Source organism: Pinus tabuliformis, chromosome 5_2 (assembly GCF_031772625.1).
Source record: "Pinus tabuliformis cultivar Carrire ecotype Pingquan chromosome 5_2, CPIR1, whole genome shotgun sequence".
In the NCBI taxonomy this organism is placed as follows: domain Eukaryota; kingdom Viridiplantae; phylum Streptophyta; class Pinopsida; order Pinales; family Pinaceae; genus Pinus; species Pinus tabuliformis.
In genome coordinates, this window is record NC_142306.1 from 92,669,174 (window position 1) to 92,695,808 (window position 26,635).

Genomic DNA, 26,635 nt, shown 5'->3' on the forward strand with positions numbered 1-26,635 from the left:
GCTATATAAGCTAAATTGACAGGTCTCAGACGTGATGAATGATAAGACTAAGCTCCGCGACTTTTCCCTAAACCTGCTAGCATGTAGGCAACCATCCCCATCATATCTAGTGTTCCTTTGGGAACGTTATTATTTATTTCAATTAAAAGAAGTTTTTGAGAATAGGTCCTATTTGGGTTCTTCAACCCATACTTTTATAGATATTTTTCACTCCTGTGACTTTGATGACCAGAGCTTGCTGTGCGAGTTTTTTTTGCATAATATCATGTGTGAATATGTCAACACAAATATGGTAGCGAGTATCTTCTCCTATATGGGAGATTTGCAGTTGTGGGCCTTCCTTTCATTTTTGAAGAATCAGATTGAGTGCCATCTGGCCATGAAATCAACACAAGTTAACAAGGAGAGAACAACATTGTGGGTCAGAGCTAAACTAGGGATGGTTTACGAACTCAGGTGTGAGTTTAAGCTATTCTTGAGCACTCCAGGAATCAAAGAATAGTCGGCCATCTATAGGAAAAGGATCGTGAGGATCTTCCTCAACTTGTATGCAAATATGAAAAGTTGAGTGCTAGTAGGATGTCTTAAGCGCACTAAGGCCTATAGTGTTGAGTTGCAAGAAGAGGATCCCTTTGAGTACATGAAATTTTTGGTTTCTCTTACATGGGTACCTGAGTATGCTCGGATTGTGCAGACACTGGGGGCATTTTGGATTGGCCTCATATTCAAATTTTCTTTGATTTGGTTGCCAGTAGAGGAGTATCATCCGGACTACCACCTATGTGACTACGAAGAGGAATAATGGCCATGATAGTTGATGGCCATTCAAGGGTACAGAGCTTTGGGTGAAGACACTGCTGGTGCCTACAATTTCACAGGCTTTCATCGAGGGTATAGTTGGAGGAGCCAAGATTCTGCATGGGGACATGCAATTTCTTCAGTCGGGGAGAGATGTTGGGTGTGGTTTTTTTACCTATTTTATCAACATTCTTTCCCCAGTTTTGACTCTTCTGTCCTCCATGCCTATGACTTTACATGATAAATTTCCCTGTTTTCTCACCTTTATAGTCTATTCTACTATCATGTTACTTTTCCATATTTTACTGAGTAATATGATGCTTTATTCATTTTTGTGGCTAACTGGTATAGTATTGAAGAAGTATTTTGGGAAGATCCTATTTTTTTCAGGTGATGGATCACGAGAACAAAGCTTTGAAGAGGACATGCAGCACATATTAAGTATAGAGAAGGGTAGAACAGTTCGTTGTTACACCCTGGATGTTGTCACGGGTTGTTGTTACACATTGGATGTTGTTATAGGATGTTGTTACACTATGTGCTGATACAAGAGTCCGCTGCTACACCAAAAGTGTTGTCACCAGCGATGCCATGACATCCTGAACCATTATTCACTCGATGTTGTTGCAATGAAGCTGGAAAATGTGGGTACTATTCCACATAACAATTTTCAGCAGTAGGGATTGTTTATTTTGGAAGCAATAGACCCAAGCAGTTGCAATCCTAACTACTGTATATTTGTATTTAGAAATAGGTTGTAACTACTTTTATTTTTTATCAGCATGAGAATCATGAGATTCTCATGACTGATCTGTTTCTAATTTCAGGATGTAATAACTATAAAGGAACTCAATTTTTCATGTACAAGGACATGACATATAGAAAGTATTGTTACTCTGCTTCTATAATTCTGAGTTTATTTTTAATATTAATCATCATAGTGATATTGTTATTTCTTTTCAGCTGATTCGTTAATTACTTTTGTGTTACTCTTGTGCCCAGTTGAGGAGGAAGGGCCCTCCTCTTTGGTAGGGATTGCAGTGATAGAGGAAGTGTACATTCTAGTTTAGCTAATTGATGTAATAACTATAAAGGAACTTGATTTTTCATGTACAAGGACACGACATATAGAAAAGTACTATTACTTTTCTTCTGTAATTCTGAGATTATTTTAAATATTAATCAGCATGTGATGTTATTACTGCTCTTCAGCTAATTCGTTAATTACTTTTGTGTTACTCCTATGCCTTGTTGAGGAGGAAGGGCCCTCCTCTTTGGTAGGGATTGCAGTGATAGAGGTGGTCTACGTTCTAGTTTAGCTAATTAATTTATGGTTTCTCGCTGTTGCTGTACAAATCGTGGATTACATTCGCTGATGTTTCCATTTATATTATGTTGTTACACTAAGTTAATCAACAGAGTGGTAGTAACCAGCTGGAGTAGATATTAGTTCCTGTGTGGTGCGCCATTACTTCGATAGTTGCGAAGTGTGATTAATTCTGTAGATTGTTTTCATGTCTACATGAATGGTTTGACTCAACAATTTGGTTTAGCGACACCTTTTACTATTTTCTACATTTTGTTATTCTTGGTTGTTGTGTATCAATATAGACAGTGCAAACTCCATTGAAACAACAAAACCTACCCTAGGTTGACAATTAAATGTTGTAGTCTCACTCAATTGGGATTGATTAAAACAACACTACAGTCAGTATGTACAAATGTTTGGTAACTTGTAATGTAATGCATCAATTTGTTCAATGAATTCCAAAAAACTAGGAGCTCCTTTTCAGTCACTGTGTAGTTTTTCTCGGCTTTTGATAGATTCTTACTGGTGAAGTAAATGGGATAAGGAATCTTGTCATCTATCTGGCCTAGAGTTTCTCCTATGGATTTATGAGAGGCATTAGCATGTATATGGAAAGGAAGGGCCCAATTTGGGCCTCAAAGAATAGGTGCAGTGGTCAACTTGTCCTTTATGGTATCCAAGGCCTCTTGACAGCTTCCTAACCATAAAAATTCATAGTCTTTGGCCAATAACCCAAATAAAGGAGAAGCTAACTTGCTAAAGTGTTTTATAAATCTCCTATAGTATCTAGCTAAACCTATGAAACTTCTGACATCCCTCTGTTTTTCCGAAGGTGGGACCCTTTGGATGATGGCTATCTCATTTGGGTCCACATGGAGTCCCTTCTAGGATATTGAATGACCTAGAACAGTCCTTGCAGTCATCAAGAACACACATTTTTGAAGACTAAGGGACAAGTTCATTTGAATGTCGAGTGCTAGTAGGATGTCTTAAGCGCACTGAGGCCTGTAGTGTTGAATTACAAGAAGAGGATCCTTTTGAGTACAGGAACTTTTTTGTTGCTCTTACACGGGTGCCTGAGTATGATCAGATTGTGTAGACACTGGGGGTGTTTTGGGTTGGCCTCATATTCAAATTTCCTTTGATTTGGTTGCTAGTAAAGGAGTATCAACCAGACTACCACCTATGTGACTACGAAGAGGAATATTGGCCACGATAGTTGATGGCCATTCTAGGGTAAAGAGCTTTGGGTGAAGACACTACTAGTATCTACAATTTCACAAACTTGCATCGAGGGTACAGTAGGAGGAGCTAAGATTTTGCATGGGGACATGTAATTTCTTCAGTCCCCGGGAGATGTTGGGTGTGGTTTTTTACCTATTTTCTCCACATACTTTCCCCAATTTTTATCCATCTGTTCTCCAGGCCTATGACTTTACATGATCAATTTCCCTATTTTCCCACCTTTATAACCTATTCTACTGTCATGTTACTTTGCCATATTTTACTTAGAAATACGATGCTTTATTCCTTTTTGTGGCTAATTAGGAGAGTATTGAAGAAGTATTTTGGGAATATCTTCTTCTTTTCAAGTGATGGCTCATGAGAACAAAGCTATGAAGCAGACAAGCAATGCAAATTAACTACAGAGAAGGGTAGAAAAATTCGTTGTTACACCCTGAATGTTGTCACAGGTTGCTGTTACACATTGGATGTTGTTACAGGATGCTGTTACACTACGCGTTGATACAAGAGTCTGCTATTACACCAAAAGTGTTGTCACCAGTGATGCCATGACATCCCGAACCATTATTCACTCGATGTTGTTGCGCCGAAGCTGGAAAATGTGGCTACTATTCCACATAACAACTGTCGGCAGTAGGGATTGTTTATTTTGGAAGCAAGAGACCCAAGCGGTTGCAATCCTAACTACTATATATTTGTATTTAGAAATAGGTTGTAACTACTTTTATTTTTGATCAGCATGAGAATCATGAGATTCTCATGACTGATCTGTTTCTAATTCTGGGATGTAATAACTATAAAGGAACTCGATTTTTCATGTACAAGGAAACGACATATAGAAAAGTATTGTTACTTTGCTTCTGTAATTCTGAGTTTATTTTTAATATTAATCAACACAGTGATGTTGTTACTGCTATTCAACCGATTCATTAATTACTTTTGTGTTACTCCTGTGCCTTGCTGAGGATAAAGGGCACTCCTATTTAGCAGGGATTGCAGTGATAGGGGTAGTGTACATTCTAGTTTAGCTAATTGATGTAATAACTATAAAGGAACTTGATTTTTCATGGACATGGACACAACATATAGAAAAGTATTGTTACTCTACTTCTGTAATTTTGAGTTTATTTTTAATATTAATAAGCATAATGATGTTGTTACTGCTCTTCAGCTGATTTGTTAATTACTTTTGTGTTATTCCTGTGCCCCGTTGAGGAGGAAGGGACCTCCTCTTTAGTAGGGATTGTAGTGATAGAGGTAGTGTAGATTCTAGTTTAGCTAATTGATTTATGGTTTCTTGTTTTTGGTGTACAAATCATGGATTGCATTCCGTGCTGTTTCCATTTATATTATGTTGTTACACTGAGTTAATCAACATAATGGTAGTAATGAGCTGGAGTAGATATTAGTTCCTATGTGGCACGCCTTTACTTTGATAGTTGCAAAGTGTGATAATTCTGTTGAGTTTTTTTATGTCTACATGAATGGTTTGATTCAGCAAATTGATTCTGTGACACCTTTCACTGTTTTCTACATTTTCTTATTCTTGACTGTGGTGTATCGGCACAGATAGTGCAAACTCCTTTGAAACAGGAAAACCTACCTTGGATTGACAATTAAATGTTGCAGTCTCAGTCGATTAGGATTGATTAAAACAACACTACAGTTAGTATGTACAATGTTTGGTAACCTCTAATGTAATGCCTAAATTTGTTCAATGAATGCACAACAACTAGGAGCTCCTTTTCAGTCATTGTGTAGTTCAGCTTGGCTTTTGATAGATTCTTATTGATGAAGTAAATGGCGTAAGGCATGTTATCATCTATCTGGCCTAGAGTTGCTCCTATGGCTTTAAAAGAGGCATCAACATGTATATGGAAAGGAAGGGCCCAATTTGGGCCTCAGAGAAAAGGTGCAGTGGTGAACTTGTCCCTTAGAGTGTCTAAGGCCTCTTGACAACTTCGTAACCGTAAAAATTCACAGTCTTTGGCCAATAACCCAAATAAAGGAGAAGCTAACTTGCTGAAGTATTTTATAAATCTCCTATAATATCTAGCTAAACCCAGGAAACTTCTGACATCACTCTATTTTTCCAGAGGTGGGAACCTATGGATGAAGGCTATCTTATTTGGGTCCACATGCAGTCCTTTCTGGGATAATGAATGACCTAGAATATTCCCTGTAGTCATCAAGAACTCACCTTTTTTGGGACTAAGGGACAAGTTCATTTCAATGCATTTGTTCAACACCTTACCCAAGTTGGATAGAGCCTCCTAGAAATCACACCCATAGGGTGTAAAATCATCCATATAAATTTGTACTACATCATGGAATAGCTTGGCAAAGATACTGAGGACTACCCTCTAGAAAGTGGCAGGGGCATTGCATAGGCTGAAAGGAAGGACCATATAGGTGAAGGTACCCGAAGGATAGGTGAAGGTGGTTTTATCCTAGTCCTCTGGGCTAATCTGGATTTGATTGTACCCACTGAACCAATCTAGGAAAGAGAAATTTCTTTTCCCTACCAGGCCATCTAACACTTGGTCAACGGTGTAGAGCGATAACTAGGGTCTCTCACACCACCAATTATTCCACATTATTAAGTCAATCCGGGATCGTTTTGTTCTTTCAAGGAGTAACTCAATCCGAGGCTATTCTGTCCAAGTAATGCTTGGTAGTATAGCGTTCTAATGACTTGAAAGGAAACAAACACTAAGCTGTAACTAAACCAATTCAGAAGATGAAATCACACAAGGAAAATGATCAGTCAAGGGTACGGAACCAATAACCCTTCCCTTTAGAAACTGATAAAGAAAGAAAACCAAAGCATGGACTTATAGGTCTGGGAGCTAGGCAGCGTCTTGCTGGGCTCACGACAGCCTTAGGCCTGCTATCACGCGAAAGCAATAAAGGCAGATTAGCGAAAGTAAAATGGAACAGCAATTCTAAAATGGAACAGCAATAATCAAATGGAACAGCAAACTATCATAAATAGGAAACGTCAATCATATAAATTGGAACAGCAGCTCAAATGGAACAACAAACTCAAATGGAACAACAAACTCAAATGGAACAGCAAACTCCGATGTATGTACGCGTTCTATACTACTGTAGCGATCCAAGAGTAATGTATGATGTGACTATGTTTCTGAACAAAGTGATATTATCTTCAAGCCTCACAAATACTTATTTTATATGAATCCAATAATAATAACATTCACACCAATATTTTGCCGTAGAAATGGATGCAATTCGAATAGATTCACTTTGTGTAATACAGAGACGTAGATTAAAGAGCTTATTCAGATTCAGATATTAATTAAGAAGCATAGTCTATCATGTAAAAGATATATCGGATTACTGAAACAAGAGAAATAAGCAAACCACACAAATCACCGTATGATACAACAACAAGTGACCGTCGGAGCTGGGCCCTTGGCTACCAATGGTACACTGCTTAAAGTTACTTCAGATGCAGAAACGAAGTGAACACCAAGTCCTTTATATTGATTGCATTAACAAAAGTATACAAAATCAGATCTTACAAAACTTAATGATCAAAGTTGTTCTGAGTTTATAATTATAACAACAGTCGTCCCCACGCTCGATGGCGTGGTACCTTTATATAACAGAAATGACGGAGATATCTAGATACAAAAGATAAGCTTAAAGCAGCGATCCCTCAGGATCGAAGATCCTGAGGGATTCGCTAATCGTTCAGTTCTCCTCTTTCCTTCTTGCGTTCTCCGTCTCGGTATCCTGCGTTCTTTTCCTGGACTATTCGGCTCTAAGTTTACTTGATCTTGTCCGCATCCGGTTCCTTGTCGACGGGACAACAGTTACTTTCCCTTCGCTTCTTGTTTTTACTCGATAATTCCCTATTTCCGCGTCCTTCTGCATAGAAAACATCAATTATTAGTGATTGAGCTTCGTTTGTCCATTTTCACACAATTTATCAAAACCCTTATATTTTTTAGACTCATAATGCAGAAAAGGTTAGAAATAGTATTGAAAAACCACTAGATTGCTTGTCAAAAAGCATACCTTCCAGGTGCTCCACACACCCCCCTCCTTACCCTGTTTCATGTCCTCATGAAAACGTTGTAATTGACATGCAAGGCTGTGAGAGAGTAGGCCGGAGATGGGATCTCACGAAGAGGTCGACAACCATGATTAGCAACTAGATGGTCAAAGAACTGATCTAACTGATCTGCAGGCATCTCATATAGGGCCTGATATCCAGGTGCAGGATGCCAAATAATTGGGCTGCGAAACCGATACCCCAACCAGAGTGGTCCTGCTCGCAGAATCCGTTCCCCATAGAGACTCAATCGACTGGCAGCCAATTCAAAATTCTCAAAGTTAAAGGGTTCCCTGAGTTGGATGTTTGGGTTAGAGGTTCGGTAGCGAAACTTTGCAGCATGGAGGGCATGGTCTTTAATAGTCAGGAAATACTCCAGACCATTTCGGATCAAGTCTCCATGCATGGGACCTAATATCTTCATGACACCTGGGATCCTCATCACACTCCTATGCTCTCTCCATAATGCTGCTGGGTCCCTAGGTTCAGCTCGTACCCATAGGTCTAAACTATTTTCTTGCCTCTGGAAGATGTTGTAAGCTTTAAGCCATTTTAACTGATTCACCCCAAATGAGATAAAGGCTTGGAATTGTATATCGCCAACGAAAGGGCCAGGATTCAAATCAGTTTCCTGGTCTAAGACAAGATTGTGCAGGTAAAATTCACATAACAACCTTTGAACTTTAACTCCATAGTGCTTGCAGCAGTCTATAAAATCATTAACAGTGTTGATATGGATAGGTTCTCCCGCCCTAACAGCTTTTATTTTTAATCTTAAATAACGTTCAAGCAAAAAGAAAGCATAATTTTTAGCAGGGGCTCTACAAGTCAAAACATCAGTATACAAGGAACACAGGGTGTCCATCTGCTTAACAACACTATCTAGTCGACGAGTTACCTTAGCAACCTTTTCCTGCTCCTTCTGCCATCCTTCAAAGGCCTGGCTCTCAGACTGACTGATGTTTTGAAGTTGCTGTTGGAGCTCTTCATATCTTTCCTTGGGGACCGTCTGTTCTCGCAACCGCTCGGCCTCCTCCTGGGCTTCCTTCATCATTTTGTGCAAGGTTCTGGTTTTTGGGTCTTTCTTCCACAGAGTCGTAGAAGCTGGAAGTTTAACCTGGACCTTCCTATTGCGTTGTTTGGAATTTTGGACCTGAATTACACCCGAGGGTGGTGCTTCTGTTTGAACCTCCTTGCTATCAGTTTCCTTTTTAATGCGAACAAAGGGTTGCTGCGGTCTTCCTACCAACGGAGCCTCTTGCTGTTCCATTGGAATGTCCATTCGTTCCTCCGGGCCAGATGGAACAACAATTTCTATTGGAACAGCACCTTGTTCCTCATTATCATTTGGAATAGTAGACTGTTCCTCGACAGTAGGTCTCCTGATGGGGTTTCGTCCATCAAAACGTACTCTAACCCTCGGGGTTCTTGCTGCCGTGGTCCTCTTCCTTTTCCTTGCAGTTTTTTGTATTCTCAGACTGGCTTTCAACATTCTAATTTGTTGCCGGAGTCTGGCTATCGTGCCCAGCATCCTCTGGTGCTTCTTCCTCAATTTCTCAATTTCCCTTGCCTCGGCAGAGGGTTTGGCCTTCAATCTTACTTCTTCTTCCTCTCCTGGAACATCTTCCGGCGACCTGGGGACAGATTGTCCCGAATTGATGTCTTCTGCTTCATTACCATTGCCAGGCAGGTTTTCTTCCCCTGCCTCTTCTGCATGCCTTTCCTCAGGTAATTCTTCTCCTGCGGGGCCATCAAAGACGCCTTCTGTACTGGAGGCTTGGCCGTATCCTCTCATATTGGCCAGAACTGCTGCCAATTCCTCTTCTCCTGGAGGGTCTTGCAATGGGCTACCCATAGATTGTGCGTTTCCTTCTTCTTGATTGTCTCGCTTGGTGGTCTCTTCTCCTTCAGATTGGTCGTGTCCTTCTTCAATTCCTCCTTCTGGCTGGTTAGTTCCAGCCTCTGATTGCTCAGCATTCCCTTCGGGTAATTCACCTTCCATTTCCGAAGGTTCGTCCTCGATTTCAATTGGTTGGGCCGTAGTTTTCTGAATCTTTTCCAACCTTCCCCGTATTCGAACCAATCGAGCTGACTTCCTGGGTCTTTCAGGCAGGTTGGGATTGCCAACAGGTTCTCTAGGTTCCTCTGGTTGTTCCGGCGTATCGGAGGGTCGCTTCCGTTTCGAAACAGCATGCTTTTCTGCCGCCGACTTCTTACATTTCTCTGATTGTTCCGGCGTGCTGAAGGACTGCTTTCGTTTTGAAGAAGCATGCTTTTCTGCTGCTGGCTTCTTATATTTTTCTGAACGTTCCAGTGTGCTGGAGGTTCGTTCAGATTTTGGGGGTGGTACAGCCAGTCCCTCTTTAACTGTTTCGACCAATTCCTTACAGCCAGTCCCTCTTTAACTGTTTCGACCAATTCCTCCCAGGTGCTTTGTTGTTGGGTAAGACTGTGGCTTATTATTAGCCGAATCAGTCCGCGGTGGCTAACAACCATATCTGTGTGCTGAGCCTTCTTCAGGCTTCGGGCCACATCATGTAATAACGAATTTAAAAGGGCAGGGAGATTTACAGAACATTTTCCCTTTAAAACAGCTAGAAGTTTTAAGTGACGAGCCCTTACCACATCTTTTCTCCCTTCGCAGGTGATATAGCTCTGCACTATCTTCGCCAGCTCGGTCCAGGGTTCCCCCAGTGTTGTCGGCAGAACTCCTTTCCCTTTGACTGTCAGACTTTGGCCTTCGCTTTGGAAAATTTCCATTACTTTCTGCAGTCTTTCCTTCTTCAGCTCCCATCTGGGTCCAACAGATGGTAATCCTGAGGTTTCTACGATAATGTCCTCCGTAACTTCTATCCGCTTTCCTCCGACTATGGAGTGGTTTTCCTGCAAATTTTGCAGGAATTCCAACGCTACAGCCTCATTCGATTCTTGCAGGCGGTTGAAGTAATTCAACCATCCTGCATTTTCCAGAATTTCGCGGGCAGCAGCGGACGCGGTCAGCTTGTGCGGTTCACTTCGGATTGTCCTCCCGCCCATGGCTTACTCCAGAAATAGACTCAGGGATGAAATAGCGACTATTTGCAGTATTTACCAAGCAGAGAGGATACTCGATGCTAATTTTAGGAAGGATCTTTGCAGAGCATGCAGCAAAGAGAAAGATCGTGGATGGCAATCCGTAGAATGAGATCATCATACCGTTAAATCGTGTTATTATTTTGCCCGAATGGTGTGCAGCCACGTGGCCATTGGAGTAATGAGGTTACCTCCCCCCCCGCGATCTGATAGGCTGCCCCCAGCCGTCAAAGAGAGGAGCAGCAGCCAGTCGGGAGTCAAATCATAAAGTACAGCAGGTAGAAATTATGCCATGTTGTAAAAGGACAATGGAGTACCGAAACCGAGGCAGAAAAGTGGATCGCTTTGAAGATCAGCCAGTTTGATATAATGAGGAACCGAGGGGTTGGACGTCTGTCAACTGTACCAAGTCTCCAGTAGTCATTGTCAATTCCATTGCCATCATTGGTGATAATGTTCATGCGATAATTATATCAGGGTGTGACATATGATACATGCAAAGGATATAAAAGACAAACAGACTTAATATCATACCTGTTGGTGTAAATATTACGACTCCAATGCCATTAACAGAGCTCTGCTGCCAACAGGTGTTCATAACCTTGGCAAAGTTGTTTTATCTCACCCTCTGGAACCATTATCCTTTGTGTATCTACTGAAGAGTGCTTTGTCAAAATGCAGGCCATTATGCTGGCTTGGTGACCAGATAACCATAATGCCATTCACAAGGTAGGCACGAAACGTGGTCAGGCCGGCTCGTGATGAGACCTCCTGTTCCAAGGCTTGCTTGTTATTTTACCTTTGGACCATATCCCTGGTGTGGTGGCCGTAATGGGAATGCCACTTCGCTTCCATCCTTATGATCATGGTAGGCTGGCTCTGAATGAGACCCCCTATCCTGCATTTGACGATTTCATATCTTGTTTTTATTTTTTCTTTTATTCTTCTTTTACAGCACACTTCTCTTTTTCTTTGTTCGATTACACATAAGGGTGGTTCCGCACTCCTTAAGAGCGGGGAATGGTGGAAGAAGTCTTACAATCCCAACAGACAGATATAAATCGTTTGCTCATATACCTCAGTAATGATCAAGAAAGTTTTTAGGGAGATCGACATGATAAAAATTACTAAACCATGGTTCGGGAATAAGATAATGACAGTGAAGACGAAGTTTAATGTTCCTCCTCTTGTCTTCTTATATATACTGACTGTTAAAATAGTAGCGATTTATGATATGCTGGTTTCGGTATATCATGCTTTATGTTCATTGCATAATGTCATTGCTATATCTAAAGGATTTAGGAGAGCATAATCGCAAAACGTCCAAATAGGAGCAGAAAGGTTCTGATGGTGTCTCCTCTGAGCGAAGCATGTGAATGACTTATTTTGTGGAAAAGAAATAGCGGAATTAACCAAATTCTGCATCTTGGAAAAAGAAATATGCGAGTGCTGTTCCTTTTCGCAAAGGAACAGCAAAGCACAAAGAGTGCTGTTCCTTTTCGCAAAGGAACAACAAAAATCCACACGTGCTGTTCCTTTTCGCAAGGGAACAGCAAAAATCCACACGTGCTGTTCCTTTTCGCAAAGGAACAACAAAGCCAAAAAAGTGTTGTTCCTTTCCGCAAAGGAACAGCAAAAATTCCAAAACACAAACGTGCTGTTCCTTTTCGCAAAGGAACAGCAAAAATTTCAAAACGCAAAAGTGCTGTTCCTTTTCGCAAAGGAACAGCAAAGCAAAAAGTGCTGTTCCTTTTTGCAAAGGAACAGCAAAACACCAAAAGTGTTGTTCCTTTTGAAAAGGAACAGCAGAATCACACGAGTGCTGTTCCTTTTGAAAAGGAACAGCAAAAATTTCAAAACGCAAAAGTGTTGTTCCTTTTCGCAAAGGAACAGCAAAGCAAAAAGTGTTGTTCCTTTTTGCAAAGGAACAGCAAAACACCAAAAGTGTTGTTCCTTTTGAAAAGGAACAACAGAATCACACGAGTGCTGTTCCTTTTGAAAAGGAACAGCAAAATCAAACCAGTGCTGTGCAAAATAAGGTAACCAAAATACTACAAACAAAGATGAAAAGAACATATGTACAGGATGTTATGTACAAATTATGAAAAACGAGTTGCTTAAGTTATAGGTGAGGAAGATTTCACTTCCTCTCCTAAGATCTCCAAATCAGTATCTTGCTGTAGCTGTTGACAAAAGGATTCCCGAGTAAGAGGTCTTCGATAGAGACGAACTCGGTGGCCATTTACTTTGAACGTATGTCCAGAACCGTCAATTGTGATCAGAGTGAGGGTCCCATTGTCGTGCACCCTCTGGATCTCATATGGTCCTAGCCAGCGAGTCTAGAGTTTCCCCGAGAAATCCTGGAACCGAGAATCGTATAACAGAGCCCAGTCTCCTTCATGGAAGACTTTATTCTTTATAAGTGCATCATGCCACTTAGCTCGCTGCTGTTGGATTAATTCTATGTTTTGCAATGCAGAGAGCCTAATCTCATCCAATTCGTTGATTTGTCATAGTCGATTGATCTGTGCCTCATTCAGATCTAGGCCGACCTCTTGTGCAGTTCGTAGTGTTTGGATCTCAAATTCGATAGGAAAGATTGGTTGTTTCCCAAACACCAATTGATAAGGCGAATAGCCTGTCGTACTTCTCCATGTGGTTCTATAAGCCCACAGTGCTTCAGGTAGCCGAGCAGCCCAATCACGCCTGTGTGATGCGATAGTCTTTGTTAAGATTGATTCAATTATCTTGTTACTGTTTTCTACTTGTCCATTTGCCTGCGGATGGTAGGGGGTAGTAATCTTATGTTGGATATGATAGTTGTTAAATGTTGCAGCTAGTTTATTTCCAACAAATTGTGGTCCACCATCTGTAATTACTTCTCTCGGAAGTCCATAACATACAAACAAATGGAACAAAAATTGTATTACCGAATCTTCTGTAGCCCTAGCTAATGATTCAGCCTCAACCCATTTAGTAACATAGTCTGTTGCTACCAGGATGTATGTCCTCTGGTTTGATGGTGGATTAATGGGCCCGACACAATCGAGAGCCCATCGTTCAAATGGCTCAATAACCACTTGTGGTCTCAGAGGCATTTCATCAGCTTGACCAGGTTTTCCTGCTCGCTGGCAGCTGTCACAGGCCTGCACAAACTTTTTCGCATCCTTAAAGATTGTAGGCCAATAGTATCCTGCCTGTAGTATTTTATGTGCTGTTCTCTTGTCGGCAAAGTGCCCCCCGCATGGTCCATTATGACAAGCCTTTAAGATGTCTAGGATCTCATCCTCTCGAATACACCTCCTGATTTGCATGTCTGCCCCTGTATGGAATAAATGGTCTCCAATCCACGAAAATCGAGTGCTTTTTTGAACAATTTGCTTTCGTTCCTGAGGGGTTAGGTGTTTTGGTAACTTACCCACTGCAAGGTAATTGGCGACGTCAGCATACCAGGGTGTTCGAATGGCAATGGCAAACAGATGTTCGTCAGGGAATTGATCCTCCACGGCTGCTGCTTCGATTGATTTGGGTATTCTTGAGAGGAAGTCGGCTACAGGGTTCTCCTTGCCGGGTCGATCCTTAATTGTGATGTCGAACTCCTGCAACAGGATCAACCATCGAGTTACTCTAGCATTCGTGACAGGTTTGTTTGCTAGATATTTGATAGCAGAATGATCTGTATATAACACAACAGGATATCTTGTAATATAATGCCTAAATTTATTAACAGCATGAATTACAGCCAGGAATTCCTTTTCAGTAACAGTATAATTGAGTTCGGCAGAGGATAAATTTTTGCTAATATAGTAAATAGCGTATGGCTTCTTATCCTCTTCTTGTCCTAGGACTGCACCGATTGCTGTATCCGAGGCATCCGATGAGATCTGGAATGGCAAATTCCAGTTTGGTCCTCGAAGGACTGGAGCTATTGACAGCAAATTTTTCAATTCTTTAAAAGCCTGGTCACATTTCTCTGTCCACAGGAAATCAACATTACCAGTTAAGGCATATAGAGGTGCTGCAATTCGTGAATAATGTTCTATAAATCGTCTGTAATATCCAGAAAATCCAAGGAAACTACGTACCTCTGTTTGAGTAGTGGGGGTAGGGATGAGCAAAAGAATCTGAATTTTAGCAGGGTCTACCTGGATGCCAGCTGCTGAAATGTGGTGCCCTAGAATGAGCCCTTCCGTCATCATCATGTAGCACTTCTCGTGGCTCAGGCAGAGTCTGGTAGCAATGCAGCATTGTAGAACTTTTTCCAGGGTATCCAGAGCTGGATCAAATTCATCCCCATACGGTGTGAAGTCGTCCATATACACCTCAAGTCCATCGTTTATTAAATCTGCAAAAATACTGAGAATAGCCCTTTGAAATGTAGCAGGGGCGTTACATAGGCCGAAGGGTAATACTCGATAGGCAAATGTTCCCCAGGGGCACGTAAAGGTAGTTTTATCCTGGTCTTCAGGGGCAATTTGGATTTGGTTATATCCACTGAAGCCGTCCAGGAAGGAGAAAAATTTCTTCCCTGCTAACGTGTCCAATACTTGGTCTATAAATGGGAGGGGAAAGTGATCCTTCTGTGTAGCCTTGTTTAACTCCCTGTAATCCACGCAAATCCTCCATTTTCCATTTTTCTTGGGTACCACCACAAGGGGAGAGACCCATTTACTGTCAGAGATAGGGTAAATAGAGTTAACATCTAAGAGCTTCTGAAGTTCGTCTTTTACTATCTCTTTTAGGTGAGGGTTGAGTCTTCTTTGTGGCTGACAGACAGGTCTTGCATCTTTCTCTATATAGATGTGATGGGTGCATAATTGAGGATCAATCCCCTTCATGTCAGGATAATCCCACGCAAATGCATCCTTGTATTTTTGTAACAGATTAACAAGCTTTATTTCTTGATCTGATGTAAGGTTGGCGTTAATATTCAGAGTTTTACCAGGTTCAATTTCCACTACTTTACTATTGGCAACAACAGTTACTGGTATTGTCTGGTCATGTGGATCTTTTAAGGGATCTTCTTCTAGCTCACTGTCAAATGCTGCTTCTATCATAAAACACTGCATATGTGTTCTAGCTTCAGTTTGACTAATAAAATTGTTAATGGCATCATTTTCTGTTTGATCTTTAAAGTCTAAAGCCTTCTGTATAGTTAATGGAGATCTGATGTTGTTAGCAAGATATGACACAGGATAAGAGTTAGTTTTAATCATTGGCAGGCTTGGCTGTGCTGGAGGATATAAAATTAAATTTTTAACATCTAGTCCTTTGGCTATAGTCATGTTTCCCTGCCGACGGCCAGTGTAGGCATCGGCAGTAGCAAGCCAGGGTCTGCCTAGGATTAACGGATGTCCATCTAGTCGGGTTTTAGGATTAATTATCAGGAAATCTGTGGGATACTCCCAGGAATCTATGGAAACCATGACATCATTCAGAGTACCTTCTGGTCGAACTACAGATCGATCTGCCAATTCTAACAAAGTAGAGGTAGGTTCTACTGACGTGATGCCAAGCTTTTGGCAGGTGGAGGTTGTCAAAATGTTGATTGCAGCTCCCAGGTCAGCTAGAGCGTTAGTCAGGGTTTGGCCATAGATTTGAACAGTTACAATTGGGTTCCCGGGATCTTCATATTTGATAGGTGTCTCTTTTCCTGATAATAGGTCGGATAAAGTACCAACTACTTGGACTCTAGGGTTAATATTTGTATTCCTCCTTGATTTTTTGATGCATAATTCTTTTATGGTTTTTGCATATATAGGAATATCTTGTATGGCTTGGAGGAATGGAATCTTTATATACAAATTTTGTAATTCTCCCAAAATGTCGAAGTCTGGAGGTTGTATAGGTCGAGATATGACTAATCGTTCTGGGAAAGGAGGAGAGGATGTACTTGCTTGTTTATTGTTTTGCTCTTTGTTTTCATCCTTCTGTTGTGGGGGTTGTTCTATTGGTAACTGATCTTCAACGCGAATTGTTTTGTCTCCCTCTGTTTCTATTATTCGTCCAGATCTTAACTGAAGATCGTTGCACTCCCTTAGGTCAGACTCAATCTCTGATGTATCTATGATTTGGATGGATTGGACTGGCCTATTATTAGGATTGGGATTGGGTTGGGCTGGGAGTTGCGGTCTCAGATTAGACTGGGGATTTTGTTGTAAAGCTGGCAGACTTGGTTGAGGGAGTGGGATTGATCCTGCTGGCTGATATGTTGTTCCTGGCCAGCTTGTCTGCCAGGATAAGCTTTGCGAAGTGGAAGGGGTCCACTGCGGAGGATAGGAACTATTCTGCCAATATGGTGGAGGATAAGGGCAGTTTGGCCAACCAAATTGGGACATCCAAGGATTCGGAGTAGGAAACATTTGAGGTGACCAATTTGAAAACGGGGGTTGAGACTGGTTTTGCCACATGTTCTGTTGTTGAGTATTGAACTGCGGGGGTTGAAAAGAAGAGGAGGGGTCTGAAAACATACATGATTGCCTAGGCTGCGATTGACGACGCTGGTTAATAAAATATGCTGGTTCTGGCTCCTCTTCTGCTTCTTTGTATACTGCCTTCAAACCAGGAAGTGAAGGGCAGCTTTCGGTCAGGTGGTCCTTGGTGTAGATAGCACATATTTGGACTGTATCCAGCGGGCATTCCTTGTGGCTGTGTTTCTTCTTGCATCGTGGGCAAAAAACTGCTAGATTCTGCTCCGCCTCGGCTTGCTTCTGTTTAGCCTGCACAATGTCAAGTTGTGTAGTTAATGTTCCCAGGATATCAGTTTTAAAATTTTCTAGTAAATTTCCAAGTTCCACCCGTGTTACTCCCTCTGTTGATGTTCTGTTATCTATGGGGAAGCGATCATATTCCGCTGGTTTTATCCTCGTGCTGCCTCTTGAGCTCCTGATACACAGATCAATGATATCAGCAAAATTTTCCTGATAAATGTCTCCTTTGCCCATAATGTTTAACGTTTTGATCCATTGCTCTTTCATACCTCTAATTAATGCAGTTTTCAACACGTTATCAGGCAGAGGTAGCGATGCATAAGGGGATCTTTGCAAGTTATATTGGAAACGTTCCACATATTCTTCTAAGGTTTCGTTTGGTCTGGCTGTCATTTGAAAGATTTCATCTTTTAGTTCTCTCGACCTACAGTAATCTTGATATTTCTTTAAAAAGGCTTCTTTCATTTGATCCCAATTGTTAATAACCCCACCACCTAAGCCCATAAACCATCTTAACGCAGCCCCTTTTAATGTAGAGGGGAACAATTTCAGTTTCTGGGGATCGGTGGTGTAGTCGTATCCTCTACATAATACATCAAATTCGAACAAGAATGCGTCCGGATCTTCTGATGTAAGGCCATGAAATGTGGGAATATGCTGGAGAGGGATGGCTTTCATGGGCGCATTTGCTGCAGAATCTACTATCGGATATTGCAATGTGGAGGTCTGGGTGTTTGGCTGATTCTGCGCCATGGGATCGAATATATGCCAGTAATCTTCAGGAATTTCCAAGAGAGTGTTCCTTGGTTGAGGAGGGGTAGTCTTAACAGGGATTGTCTTGACACCACTCCCTTGATCAGGGATGATAATGGCCCCAACTGTCTGCGGTGAATGAATTCCTTCAACAAGGATTTTTACAGCGCTTCCCTTGTCCGGGCTATTTAAAGGCTGGTTTAATTCAATAGGAGATCTAGGTTCCTCAATTTCCCCTGTTTCTCCTTCTCCTTCACAAAGGTTACTTTGGGTCCCTTCGTGCAATGGTACAGGAGTCAAATTTTCAATTTCTTGAAAATCCTGCTCCTCTGTTCGACTGTGCACCTCAGCAAAGGCTTCAGATGGTGATCCCGAGGCTTGAAGGGAACTAGTAGGCTGTTTAGAATTGACTTTCTTATAACCTACTGATGGCTGAGAGTCGACTTTCTTATAGATTTCGTCTATGAAGGTCGTTCGTCCAAGGGTCACCGGCCCCTTAGCTTTGGATGGAGGCTTTTGATCTTTCTCTAACTTTTTCTGCTTAGTCATGCACTCCAATTAAACTGCTAAATCCTATTTAACCAGCAATTCTACTAAGAGAGCAGACGGTGGAGCAGGGCTTTTACATGCTCCGTACGCAGGTTCTTACCTTCTGTTTTTAAAATCCAACTCCCTCCTAGCAGATTTGCGCACTACTCTATAAAGGACAAATGGCTATTACCCCTTCCCCGGCAACGGCGCCAAAATGTAGAGCGATAACTAGGGTCTCTCACACCACCAATTATTCCACATTATTAAGTCAATCCGGGATCGTTTTGTTCTTTCAAGGAGTAACTCAATCTGAGGTTGTTCTGTCCAAGTAATGCTCGGTAGTATAGCATTTTAATGACTTGAAAGGAAACAAACACTAAGCTGTAACTAAACCAATTCAGAAGATGAAATCACACAAGGCAGATGATCAGTGAAGGGTACGGAACCAATAACCCTTCCCTTTAGAAACTGATAAAGAAAGAAAACCAAAGCATGGACTTATAGGTCTGGGAGCTAGGCAGCGTCTTGCTGGGCTCACGACAGCCTTAGGCCTGCTATCACGCGAAAGCAATAAAGGCAGATTAGCGAAAGTAAAATGGAACAACAATTCTAAAATGGAACAACAGTAATCAAATGGAACATCAAACTATCATAAACAGGAAACGCCAATCATATAAATTGGAACAGCAGCTCAAATGGAACAGAAAACTCAAATGGAACAGCAAACTCAAATGGAACAGCAAACTCCGATGTATGTACGCATTCTATACTACTGTAGCGATCCGAGAGTAATGTATGATGTGACTATGTTTCTGAACAAAGTGATATTATCTTCAAGCCTCACAAATACTTATTTTATATGAATCCAATAATAATAACATTCACACCAATATTTTGCCGTAGAAATGGATGCAATTCAAATAGATTCACTTTGTGTAATACAGAGACGTGGATTAAAGAGCTTATTCAGATTCATATATTAATTAAGAAGCATAGTCTATCATGTAAAAGATATATCGGATTACTGAAACAAGAGAAATAAGCAAAACACACAAATCACCGTATGATACAACAGCAAGTGACCGTCGGAGCTGGGCCCTTGGCTACCAATGGTACACTGCTTAAAGTTACTTCAGATGCAGAAACGAAGTGAACACCAAGTCCTTTATATTGATTGCATTAACAAAAGTATACAAAATCAGATCTTACAAAACTTAATGATCAAAGTTGTTCTGAGTTTATAATTATAACAACAGTCGTCCCCACGCTCGATGGTGTGGTACCTTTATATAACAGAAATGACGGAGATATCTTGATACAAAAGATAAGCTTAAAGCAGCGATCCCTCACGATCGAAGATCCTGAGGGATTCACTAATTGTTCAGTTCTCCTCTTTCCTTCTTGCGTTCTCCATCTCGGTATCCTGCGTTCTTTTCCTGGACTATTCGGCTCTAAGTTTACTTGATCTTGTCCGCATCTAGTTCCCTGTCGACGGGACAACAGTTACTTTCCCTTCGCTTCTTGTTTTTACTCGATAATTCCCTATTTCCGCGTCCTTCTGCATAGAAAACATCAATTATTAGTGATTGAGCTTCGTTTGTCCATTTTCACACAATTTATCAAAACCCTTATATTTTTTAGACTCATAATGCAGAAAAGGTTAGAAATAGTATTGAAAAACCACTAGATTGCTTATCAAAAAGCATACCTTCCAGGTGCTCCACAAACGGAAGGTAGAGGGAAATGGTCCTCCTTTGTTGCTTTGTCTAACTCTCTGTAATTGACACAAATCCTCCACTTCCCATTTTTCTTTGGAACCAACAACAAAGGAGAAACACACTCACTATCCGAGATAAGGTAAATGAATCCTACATCCAGTAGCTTTTGTAGTTCTTATTTTACTATATCCTTGATTCATTCTCCCTTGGGGTTTTCAGACTAGTTTGCAACCTTATTTCATATAAATGTGGTGAGTGCACACTGAGGGGTGCACTCCCTTCATTTCTTTGTAACTACAGGCAAAGGCATCCAGATTCTCGCTTATCATGTTGCACAACTCTTCTTCTTGGTGTACAAAAAGAGAGGGGTTGATTTTCAAAGTTCTCTTAGGGCAGAATTTTATTGTTTTGACACGAGTAGGGTTTGAACTAACTAAGAATATATCAATTTGATGGTTGTTCTTGGTTTTCTTTACTACTTCCTGTAAGGACAAGGTGCTGGGAGTTGGATTTTGGAGTATGTGTTCAATCATATCATCTTCATGCGACTGTCCTCCTCCCATGGTAGTTTCTATGGTGTAGATTTGGGCAGAGCAGACTTCATCTTCTTCCTCCTCTTCTAGCCATAAAGGTAAATCATGTTCTAAGGATGGCTGAGTAGAAGGGTACAAGACCAAATTCTTGGATAGATGCCCATTTTTTGATAGTTATATTTCTAGCCCTCCAGCTGATGTAGGCATCGATAGTGGCTAAATACGATCTTCGAAGTATAAGAGGATAACCACTAAGCTTGGCCTTAGGCTGGAGAACTAGGAAGTCTGCAGGGTACTCCCAGGAGTCAATGTAGACCATCACATCCTCAACAATCCCCTCAGGGGCTACTGTGGAATGGTCTGCAAGCTACAAGACTATTGTGGTCTTTCTTAATGAACCCTAGAGATTGAGCTTGAGTATGCTGTCCTTAGTCATTACATTAACGACAGCCCCATGATCAATCAAGGTATGTGGGACAATGCTGCCATTGATGTGCACATCTACTACAGGGCTTCCAGGGTCTAAATACTCTGGGAAAATTACTTGCCCCAACATTAAGTCAGTTAGTTGTCCAATGACATTAATGGTAGCGGTGTCTCTTTTTCGCCTCCATGGATGTTTGAAACACTTCTCTTTAATTAGTTTGTTGTAAATAGGTACATCCTTAATGGCTTGGAGAAGTGGAATTTTGACATAGAGATTTTTCAATTCACCCAAAAGTTCATTCTCTTCTGGGGTAGGTTGGACTGGATGAGTTAATATTTTAGGAAACGGTGGTGGATTCACTCTATGCATACTTTCCTCTCTTTCCTCCTCAATCTCCCTAGGTGGAGATGGAGGTTGGTTGTCTGGGAGTACTCTCCTAGACCTTAGGTTGATTTCTTGAATCTCCACAACATAAGCAGGGTAGGATGTCTGTTATGAAACCAGCTCACAAAAAGATAGAAAAGATAGACCAATGCTTTAGAATTCGGCCTCTTCGAGGGGGAAACCTCCTTTACATTACATAAATGAACAATTCTTGGATGATTCAAATGACAAAACCTCCTTTCTATACTAAGGAGTCACAATATAACCTAGCCGACCTAACAATAATAATATAAAGCCACAAAAATAACAATAGAGGGGTTCTATGGGGCACAGTAATAAAAATATGGGGACAATAGGGGCACAACAATATTAATAAGGGGTACAAATACAATAGTAATGGGGTAATCACTAGTATTATAGGGTCCTATCGATGTCTCTACACTGTATACTTGTTGTGCCTATCTATTCTTTGGGTTCGGATTTGGCTCAGCATGCATCTGAGTTTGTTTAGGTGGATCAGGGTTTAAAAGTTTTGGTTGAGTAGGAGGTGAAGGAAATAAAGATGGAGCATTGTTGTATGGGGGCCCCCACCCCTATGGTTGTTCATTCCACTAAGGCTGTGGCGGATTATATGGTTGAAATGACTGCTTGGTCAGTTGGGAATGGTATTGAGGCTTAAAAGACCATGGAGAAAATGTAGACTAGGAGGGATGAGTGGGGGGGGCCCAAGAGGGACTCGATGTGTTATGGTTAGGGTTGTAGTATGCATAGGATGACCCTTGCATGCCCTGCTGGTATGGTCAAGGCCCGAGAGGTCTCCTTTGATTTATGTAAAAGAGTTGTTCGGTCACCCCTTCAGTTCCCTGATACACAAATTTTAGTCCAGGTAGAGAAGGGCACTTTTCTGTGGAGTGGTTTTCTTTACAGACAGAGTAGATTTCTATCAGGTTTAATGGACATTCATTCCTAGGGTTCCTCCTTATGCATCAAGGGAAGAATATTTCTAATTCTCTCTCTGCTTCCTCCTACTTCCTCTTGATGTGCATAGTTTCCATCTTTAGGGCAAGGGTTTGCAACATTTCACTCTTGAAATCTTGTAGCATATTTCCAATTTCACCTTTTATGGATGTGTTGGAAGAGGATGAGTTGTCAATTGGTTGAATACCCCTACCAATTTTCCTAGCTACCCTAGAATGGTTCTTAAAGACAATCTTGATATCTTCATAGGGTAGCTAGTAGATGTCCCCTCCTGCTACCAGGTTTAGGGTATCCAGAAGATATTCCCTTACCCCCTGGAGCAAGACTAGCTTCAGTGACTCAGGATCAAGTGTGCACCTGGCCCTTTTATAGCTAAGCTGGAATCTCTCTTCACAATCCTTTAAGGATTCATCATGCCCCAAGGTCATCCTAAAAATTTCCTCTTTAGTATGTTTATACTTGCAGTGGTCTCGATACTTGTTGTTGAAGGCTTACTACATATGAGCCTGGGTTGTGATTCTATCTTAGGTAAACCCATGAACCAACACAAAGATGCATCGTTGAGAGTGGATGGGAATAATTTCAGCTTTTGATCATCAGTGGTGTAATCATAAGTTCTGCATATGACAAAGAACTCAAACAAGAAAGTACCTAGATCTTCTGAGGTCAGGCCATGGAAATGAGGAAGAGTAGAGGGGATTGTGCTTTTCATCTTGGTATCCTCATTAGTTTCTTTGATGGAAAAATAACCCTCAATTATTTCTCTATATCCTCTATCATTTCTATTTTCAGCCATTAGGTCAGTTGGAATGGGTTCTCCTTCTTCTTCTCCCCCTATAGGCTCTTCAAAAATCTCTAGTTGTTCACCTAAGGGGTCCTCCAATTCACAGCCACCAAAGAAGAGGGAAGGTTGGTTGTTTGAAGTGGTGGGGGTATTTGGTAGAAATTTTCCTAAGTTATCCCTATTCCTATGACACATGAAAGAAGTGTTTTTGTTTTCTTTTGTGTTTTTTTCAAGCTTTGAGACTAATTGCAAAATTCAAATAACAAACTGAATGGAAACTAACTATTGAATGAATTCTCACTTGTGGAATGGAAAAGAAAGAAAACCAATTTACAATTAATTTTGCAGAAACGAAGCTACTAGCAGAATTTCAGAGATAAGAAATGGGAGAAAGAAAATAGAAACCACATCTTACTCAGACACTTTCCTTCCAACAGTGCCAAAGAGTGATGAGCACCAGTATTGTAGCAAGAATGCTGCAACTCCTAGGGTTGCCATCTTTACTTTATCAACTCGAGGTTCGTACAAACTTGGAGGTGATAGTAGTGTATACACAATAAAATGCGATGGGTCCACCCTTTGTCACTGTTGAGTTGGTGATAAAATGCTATGGTTTCTCAAACCAGCCTTCTATTGATTCAAAAGAAGCTTGATTACTAATGAGGAAAGGGGTATTTTGCACTACTTGGGAGTATTGAAATAGTTTTTACTGGAGTAAGGAAAGACTGAAATCAAATTCTTTAAACATACCACTCATCTAACTAATTACTAAGAGACTTTTCTTCAAAATAATTATAAGTTAACATATGTGTAATCCTAGCTATCCTAGACATGCACTCTAAAATAACCAAACCTTCTACTGTTGTGCATATGAATGAACACAATAAATCTTTTTCTTTTTGTCCCTTTTTTGTGAAATTGTGAATTCTAAACCTTCTTGGTGATGTGGCAGGTGGGTTAGAGATGGTGGTGCAAGGTCGGATGGCTTAGGAGGCAAGTAGGGGTCTTCTCCTATCCTCTAGGAAGATTTTTCCAAAAATTGGCCTCAAAATAGGCCACTAGAGGTTGTCCTACAGGATATCCTAATGCTTCCTATAGGATGTCCTAATGCTCCTACAGGATCCCATGTATCCTTACAGGATCCCCAGTATTCCTACAGGATCTGGCCTAGAGCAATAGGGGTAATTTTGAAGGTGCTATAGGGCTTAGGGAAGGTGAATGGTGGAAGAAATAAGGTAGGGGAGTGGCTATGATTTTTTTAGAGCTCAAAACAGAGTTTGTGAGATGGTTGGATTTTCTCAAAAAACCTAGAAAGTTGTTCTTATGGAATGATGATTTGGTTGAGGGACTTAGTGGCTTTTGGTGATCATGGATGGATGAGGTTAGGCTGGGGCTGCTGGTCACGAGATCTTCCTGCACTATTGAAACTCCTACACTACATCCATCACTAGTATTTATCCATGAATCATGTCAAACAATAAAGATTTTCAATCAACTTAAGAAAACAAAATTTCATTATCTAGTTTCCTAGTTCATGCATGGAAATACTTGCAAAATAATGTGAAACACTATGAGATCTAATACAAGGTTGAATATATCAAAAATGACAATTGAATCCTATCCTTTAAAACTGAAAAGATGCTAGCCTAAGTAGTAGAAAATCCTAAATTCCATAAGAAATCATAATTTTGTCTTTTTGGGGTTGCATAGGAGTTCATTCCTCAAACCATGGTCCCTAAAGGGGGGAGTGAGGCCAAATCCATCTGCTATTAGCGTTTTTCATATTCCTTTATCTTTCTAAGCTACTATTAAAGCAATGCACAAATGGAAGCATACTAATCAAATTCAGAACTACTTGCATTAAGGGATTTTTGAGGTCTAATGTGGGCCTCCTAAGTAAATTATAAAATAATAGTGGAAATAATAAAATATGATTATATTACATCATAAAATTTTGGAGGGAAGAAAGACAAAACTATTCTTTCAATTCGTATTTTTAACTTATCTCCATACGGGTTTATTCAAATTTCAGGAAGAAACAATTGTTGGATGCAGAATTTGACTCCTCATCCGAAGAGCACCCATGTTTCATACTTTCAATGGACCCTGTTACACGAAAAATGAGAAATAAATGAAAAACATGATTGCAATCATGTTTTTTCATGTATTTATTGTTTTTCATGTAGTAGGGTCCATCAAAAGTATGAAATATGGGTACACCTTGGATGAGGAATTAAATTTTGCATCCAACAAGTACTCCCGCTTGAAATTTGAGTAAAAACTTAAGGAGATAAGTTGAAACTATGAGTTGAAAAAATAGTTTTATTATTTTATTATTTTTTAATATTTGTACATTTTTACTCCGAAAATGGTGAATCACCCCCCATGGCTGACATCATCATCTTCAATCCTATTTGTTCTTATAAACTTTATTTTAGTTGTACATTTTTCTTAGGAGGCCCATTTCAGACCTCAAAAATCCCCTAATGCAATGAAACAATGCTAAAACCAATTCAACCATTAATATATGAAATCACCTAAGCAGACAAGTACAAGAAGAGGAGCCTTTGATTCTAGGGTTGGGCCCTAACCTAAGAGATTCATCCCTCTGAGTCAACTCAGTGCTAGATCAAGGAAATGCTCATTCTCATTATCATATCAAAAAAATTAGATAACAATGTTTTTCCAAAAAACTTGAACTCGAAAATGCTTATTGCTCTTAAGTAAAAAATCTGAATCCTAATGACGCTCTGGGCCTCCTGATTTATATAATTGAAGTCTCAAATGATTTCCTTAAATATAGGGAGGCTTGGCTCCAAAACGCAAGATGAACTAGCTCTTAATTGTCACTGGCTCGGCTGCCCATGATCTCCATGACTCGGCTGCTTGCAACTCCGAGCTAGTGTGATTTTATTGAGGAATATTCGAATGAGTGAGGATTAAATGAGGAGTATCTATCTCCTATAATCTCTCCTCCTTGTCTCATTCAAGTTTATGCCCTTAATTAGCCAAAATTACCACGATTTTCTCTCAAAAACCTGCAATCATTCCACATTAGACCACTAAACATAACATCTTACTTTTACTCATCTCATTAAGAAAAATATAATTAAAATATGTAAGGAATTATGAGAAGAGTTGAATTTAATAAGCTTGGAGGTGTATTAAGGTCCATATAGTTACCCAATGATGAGGCTCATCACCAACCTAGATTTATATTTGTCTACCCTACCATATGCTTTGAACTTAGGTTTATAAAGCCATTTACAACCTATGGGCTCTTTTCCTTTTGGCAGTAAAACTAATTCCCAG